Raw genomic sequence first — 7,403 nt, 5'->3', positions numbered from 1 at the left:
CTGGCCCGGGGACTGCGGGTTCCACGCGGGGCTCTCGGCGGGGGCTGTCGGGCCCCGCGGCGCCCCAGGGATCCGGGTCCGAGCTTTGCCTTTGGGACCCGCGCGGGGCGCTCGCTCGGTCGCCCGCCCCGAGGACTTGAGAGCGCTGCCTGCGGGCCCCACGTGCGCGCGCGGCCGCACGGCCCTGGGCTGCGCAGCGCCGCCGCACCCCAGTGTTGCCTACACTGGACGGTTCCCCACCCGTGAGCTTCCTGCAGGACCCGGACGCCGCCGAGGCGGAGGTTGTGCGCGCGCGGCTTCCTGCGGGGCCCCGAGCGAGGGCCACCGCGGGCCCGCAGTTGCAGTTCTCGTTCGCAGCAGCCCAGCAGCCTCGATCTGCAGAGCCCCGTCCAACGGGGGAGAGCTTACTCCACACACAATTCAAGTCCGGCGGAAGTTTAGCCCCACAGTTCACTAGCTCTTTGGGCACGCTCGAGTTTCCTTCCACTCTCCCCAGCCGGGCTAGCATTATCCATTTCAGTGGCCACGCAGGAAATACACTCCCACCCTGTCTCATCTGACCTAGAGACCTTCCGTTAGAGTCATTTCCGTAGTGGCCAAGGTAGGGTAACTTGAGGAAATAGATGCAGGACATCAGCGCATCTTCAGGGAGAGCATAACTTTGTCCTAAAAAGTCCAGGACATTGGGATTCCTGCCCCACTGCCCTCCTCTCTTTTCCCCTTTCTCCTGTACTTCTCCCCAGTTTATGTCCATTTGCCCACATCCAAAACATTTTGTTCACTTTTCTATCCCAACTGCTTGGGACACAAGTGCTCAATAACTGTTGGTTGAGTGATTGAAATGATGGCTCCTCACACCCTAATGTTTTGTACGCTTGAACTGTTCCCCACCGGTGAGCTGCCTGCCATCCTGAATTACAAATCTAGACCTGTCTCCACCCTCCCCCAAGATGTCTGCAACTGAATGTGCTGCCTGTAATCTCAGCGTTCTAGAAGGCTGAGGCAGGAGGATCACAATTTTAAACCGAGTGTGGGTAATTTAGAGACTTAGCCAGACCCTATGTCAAAATAAAAAAAGCCAGTATGGTGGCACACACCTGTAATCTCAGCACTCAGGAGACTGAGGCAGTAGGATCCTTTGAAGTTCCAGACCAGCCTGAGCTATAAAGTGAGCTCAAGGTCAGCCTGAACTGCATTGCCAGATCCTGTCTAAAAAAGACTAAAGGGAGCTAGGAAGATGGCTCAGTGGAATAAGCACTTCCCTAACAAGCACAAGGGCCTGAATTCAATCCCTGGTTCCGAGAAAAAAAAAAAGACTAAAAAATAAATGTAAAATGGCTGGGATATTGCTCAATGTAAAGGCCATGGATTCAACCCCTAATACAAAAAAAAAAAAAAAAGACTTGCAGGATATACAAACATAATCCAGGTTGAAGATCCCTTATTCACAGTACTTGGGGCCAAGCGCACTACTGCAATCCCAGCATTTGAGAGGCAGAGGCTGAAGAGGAAGATCACAAGCTCTGAGCCTACCCTGGGCTCTATAGTGAGTTCAAGGCCAGCCTGAACTGTGTAGCAAAACCTAACTCAAGCAAAGCAAAACAAAATGCTTAGGACCAAAAGCATTTCAGATTTGGAATATGTGGAACATTTTTGAATAGCCTGGAGATGAACCAAAATTCATGCATATTGATCTTTCATATGTACCTTATGTAGCCAGAAGGTGATTTATATAAGATGTAGTGCACCTGCATTATTTTTGGTTTGTTTTAGTTTGCATTTTTGGCTTTGTTCTGTTATTTTTGCAGTAGTGAAAGTTGAACCCAGGGCCTCACCCACACAGGCAAGTCTTCCACGGCTGCAGTACATCCTCTCAGCATCTCCCTTTCTTTTGAGACATGGTCTCGCTATGTAGCTAGACTGGTCCTGAACTCTGATGATCCTCCTGCCTCAGTCTCCTGAGTGCTAGGATTGTAGGCTTGCACCACTGCACCCCACTTCAGCAGCCTTTAATTTTTTTTTTTTTTTCAACTGTGGGTCTCACTAAGCTGCCTCGGCTGGTTTTGAACTTGCATGTGTGCTGCCCAGGCGAGCACTGGCCTTGAACTTGTGATCCTTTTGCCTCAGCCCTGCACCACCACACCTGATGCGCACTGCATCTGAACTGCAACTGGTGAGGTTAGCCCAGGTGTGGAATTTTCTCCTTGTACCCTCATGTTTCTGCTTTAAAAAGTTCTGAGTTGTTCAGGGTTTCACCCTTACAATTTTTTTTTTAATCAGAAATACCCAAACCTCTACACTCATATAAGGAAATACTGTTGGGCAGTGAAGCGAAACACTAAGACGTGCTACCCAAAACACAGAGGAAGCATCGTGCTTAATGCAAATGAAGGAGCACACATCGTAAGATTCTGATTCCATGCAATGGGTCAGCAGGTGAGTCAGCTCCGAGCGACAGAAAGTGGATTAGTACTTGCCAGGCGTTCAAGCGTTAAGGGTTTCTTACTGGTAATTATGTCCTCTTTCAGAGGTGATGAAGTATTCTAAAATTTGACTGAGCTGTGCCTGGTGACACATGCCTGTGATCATGGCATTCTTGGTGGTGGAAGCAGGAGGACTGCAGGTTCAACCCCAGCCTGGGCAGTTTAGCAACTTATTGACTTAGATGCTGTTTCTAAATAAAATGATGATAATAATAATAATAAAAAGTGCTGAGGATATAGCTCAGTGTGAATTCCCTGGGTTCAATTCATAGTGCTGCCAACAAATAGTAAATAATTCTGGTGATGGGTCACCCAGTTCCATGAATGTACCAAGTCATTTAACTGTACACCTTACATGGGTAAACTATGTGGTCCACAAATTGTATCTCAATATACTATTTTTTTAAAAAATCAGTACAGTATTGTTTTGGACTGGGGAGATAGCTCAGTGGTCCAAGCACCTGCCTGGCAAGCACAAGGACCCAGGTACCCTTGGTACCTCAAGCCGTGTTGTCATACCAGCCACTGAAACCGGGTGTGGTGGTGCACACCTGTAATCCCAGCGCTGGGGAGGCTGAGACAGGAGGATCACTATGAATCGGAGCTTCATAGCGAGACCCTGTACCAAATAAATAAATAAATAGATTAAAAAGATTTTTTAAAAATACAGTATTGTTTCAAGTAAGACATCTTGCACTCAGGAGACTGAGGCAGGAGGATCACCGCAAGTTCAAGGCCAGCCAGGGCTACATAATGAACTCAAGTCCAGCCTGAACCACAGTGAAGCCCTGTATCAAAAAAAAAACAAGAAAGAAAAAAAAAAAAAAAAACCAAGAAGTAAGACATCTTACAATGGACAAAGTGAGTAAGGAAGTCTCCCTCGAAAGAGGTCTCAAGCCTAGAGATAAAGATGAACAGATGGGGTGATAGAGGTGAGGAGGCAGGCCTTGCATAGGGCAGGTCCTCGTGGCCATGCTTGCCAAGACGCTGCAGTGGAGGTGGGTGAGAGGAAAGCCCAGCAGAGCTCTTCTTGGCTAGTGCAGCTGGCGAATGTAGTGTTGGTGACTAACATGGGGTGAATAGGGAGGAGGCACAGGTCCGAAAGAGACATTCGGCTTCATTTTGCTCTTTGTTTTCCAGGGAAGTTTCATTTTGCTCATAGCAAGGGGCTTATGTTAGTTACATGTGAGATGCTTGTTAGGCATCCAGGTGGTGGTGGCTACAGTTAGCTTATCAGCAATCTGGGTTGAAAATGTGGTAGTGCTGGGTACAGATGATACGGGAGCTTGGGGTCTAGCAGCCCCAAGGGATGGAGGTAGCATCAGGCAGCTATGAGCCAGATTTAGGCACAGATGAAAGGAGATGACAGCAGAGCCTGTGCTGTCCCTCAGCTGGCTCACCTCTCCCTCCCTCCATCCGGAAACTCCCTCCCTCTTCCATGCTAATTACTATTATTTGCAATAACCACTGTGATCTGTTCGTGCTATGCCCCCATGCAAGGGGGGAACCTTGCTGCTGCTTCTGTGATTAAATTCTATTACACAGCAAAAGAGATTTGCAGATGTCTTTAAGGTTGCAAATCGCCTGACTAAAATAGAGATCATCGGCCAAGCATAGTAGCACATGTCTGTAATCCCAGCACTCAGGAGGCTGAGGCAGGAGGATCACTGTTTGAGACCAGCCTCAGCTATGTAGTGAGCTCAAGACCAGTCTGAGTTGCATAGTGAGACCCTGTCTCAGAGAGAGACACAGAGAGAGAGATTGAGAGAGATTATCCAGGTGAGGTGAAGAGAATCATGCTGGCCCTGGGAGAGCAGGTTGTTGGGCTGGCCAGATAGCTCAGTGGACTAAAGCACCTGCTTAGGCAACGCGCAGGAGTCATGGTTTGATCCCTAGCTTTGTGCTGTGCTGGCCCCGCCCCTGGGGCTCACTGAGATGGTGATTGAGACTGGGTGCACTCCTATAATCCCAGCGCTTGGGAGGCTGAAAACAGGAGGTTCACTACAAGTCCAATACGTATAGTGAGATCCTGTAGATACTGTACTAAATACATTTTTTTAAAAAAGAGGGAGCAGGTTGTTTTCTCTGGTTTGTTGCAGAGAGGCACAAGAGGTAAGAGGAGTGCCTTGGGGTGATTGATAGAGGAGAACATGTGAGAAGGTATGAAGGTGGCCCCCGGGAGCTAAGCGCAAAGGCAGCTCACAGCCCGCACGCAGGACCTCTGGTCTCAATTCTGCCAACCTGAACAGGGCTGTTCTCCCCAGAGCTGTCAGATGACTGCCCAGCTCTTGGTTGGCTCTGGCCTTATGAAACCCTAAGAAGAGAATTCAGGGCCGCCCATTTGGGCTTTCTATAGAAACATGAGACCCTAGCTGGGATTTTTTTTTTTTTTTTCCTGGACCAGGAATTGAACTCAGGCCCTTGCACTTGCTGGGCAAGCACTTATTCTACTGAGCTATCTCCCCAGCCCCTAATGGCTGGGATTGAACCCACAGCCCTGTGCATGTTATTGAATGGGTGTCTTCAGATGCTTCCTTTGTCCTAATTTATTATGCAACGATAGAAAACAAGCACACCATGATCTTTGTCTCCCCTCCTATGAACTCTTTGAAGGCAGAAACTGACATTCACAGCTCCACACTTGGGACCTGGCACGTAGGAGATGCTCAGTGAGGAGTTGCTAACCGATTCCACTCAGCTAATGCTTACTGACTGCCCACCGGGAGGCTGGGGCTGCTTGTGCCTGTGGCGAGGAGGCAGGTGCCACGTGATCGGGGGTCTCTCTGATCTCCATCGTGTCTCCCTACCTCATCCTGCCCAGCCTGTGCTGAGTATCTTCAGATGGGAGGTGGCAGGAGCCGAGTTCACTTCCAGGCCACTGCAGCTTCTGGAAAAGCAGCACAGTGCCCTCACAGGCCTCTGAAAGCAGCCTAGACCCAATTATTCCAGAGGGCTCTGTCAGCCTGCCTTCTTCTTCCCTGGTGGAATTACATCTGCAGCACATAGAAAGCCCACTGCAAACAGAGGCTGTGTGTGTGTGTGTGTGTGTGTGTGTGTGTGTGTGTGTGTGTGTGTGTGGCGGGGCACACTGTGAAAGTGGATCCGCCTCTGCCTGCCTCAGAGTTCAGAGGGTTACTGCAAAACTGCCTGCAAAAGGCTGGGAAGCTCCAGAGGCAGGAGGACTAGGGTATCGCTCCTGACACTGCCAATTTAAAAAAAAAACTTCATAACCTCGGCTCTGGTTCAGAACCCCAGGACCTAAGGAAGAGAACAAAACTGGGGCGACCGGAAGCACCAGAACAGCCAGTGACTTGTCATTAGGTAGAACCAGCAAAGTGCAGGGAGGGGCCGCCCTATCATTATCGTGTGAGCAAAACATATTTTGCTGCTCCAGGGGCCCTGTGCCATGACTTGGCATAAACAGAGGGTTGAGTATTCTTCTTGAGAACCAAAATATTTACCTACAAGTCACATTGGGCCAGGTCTACAACAGCGATGGCGAACCTTTCAGCCCTGAGTATCCAAACTGCAACCCAAAACCCACTTATTTGTCTCAAAGTGCCAGCACGTCAGTGAAACCTGAATACTGAGGTTTTAGTTTAGAAGAAACAACTGTGCCACTCAGCCCACAGTTTTGCCACCATGCTTTCAGACAATAATATGTCACAGGAGAAACAGGATTCACAGGCTTCTACTTCTCTCCCCCTCCACAAGAAAAATAAATTTGTAAGTAATCCATATTAGGATCACAGTCTAGATCCTTCATAGGCTTCTCTGAACTCGGGGTTCTTAAGGAAATGGGGGAGATGGTTTATCTCTGAAAAAGAGACAACAAAATCCAGAGGCTTCCGCATGAACAAGGGCAAAAATAGATGAAAATTTGCAAGGTATGGTGGTGCACATCTGTAATCTCAGCCCTAGGGAGGCTGAGGCAGGAGGACTGAAAGGAGTTTGAGGCCAGCCTGGGCTACCTAGTGAATTCAAAGTTATCATGAACCACACAGCAAAACCCTATCTCAACAACACACCCTCTGAATACAGACAAGAACTCAGGTCAGGTTCTGAACCATCATCCACTATTCTTTCTCTCAAATGTACTTATGGGCTCAATGTCTGTTCTGTTCTGGGGACTGTGCCACTTCTGGCTAAATAAATAGCAAAAATGGTAGCGACCCCAGACATGGTGACACACACCTGCAACCCCAGCTACTGGGGAGGCTGAGGGAGGAAGATGGGCAATTTATCAAGACCTTGTCTCAAAACAAAATTGTAAAAGGGCCATGACTGTAGCAGGGGTAGTACAACATTGGCCAGGCTCTGTGTGAGGCCCTGGGTTTGGTCCCCAGAAACCCTGCAACCCCAGCAACATGGGCAAAAAAGGCATAGGATGCTGGGAGCAGCGAAAAAGAACGAAGTCCGGTGGGCAGACAGGCACATGTTCAGAAAACTCTGCCGCAACCACTGCCTCTGGTCAGCCAGCTACGTCCACAGAGCTTGGGGTCAGGTCTATTTATTTTATTTATTTCAAGTTGGGGAGATAGCTCAGTGGCATAAGTGTCTACCTGGCAAGCACAAGGCCCTGAGTTCAATTCCTAGCACCAAAAATATGAAAGAATTTAAAAGGAATGTATTAATATAGATGCTATAGGTTTTTTAAAAAAACATAATAATGAAATGGTATTTTATTTATTTTTTGGTCTATTTTTAGACAGGGTGTTGCTATTCAGTTTAGGCTGGCCTTGAGCTCACTTTAGCCCAAGCTGGTCTTGAACTCACAACAATCATCCTGCTTCAGCCTCCTGAATGCTAGGATTACAGGTGTGGGACACCATGCCCAATGCTCAATTATGTTATTGGCTACTTACAGTTTATGTGATTGTAGAGAAAAAAATTAATTAAAATTATAATCTTGCTAGAAAA

Source organism: Octodon degus, unplaced genomic scaffold (assembly GCF_000260255.1).
Source record: "Octodon degus isolate 3935 unplaced genomic scaffold, OctDeg1.0 scaffold00021, whole genome shotgun sequence".
NCBI classification, from domain to species: Eukaryota; Metazoa; Chordata; class Mammalia; order Rodentia; family Octodontidae; genus Octodon; species Octodon degus.
The sequence above is the reverse complement of the archived record's forward strand: the minus strand, read 5'-3'. Positions refer to the sequence as shown.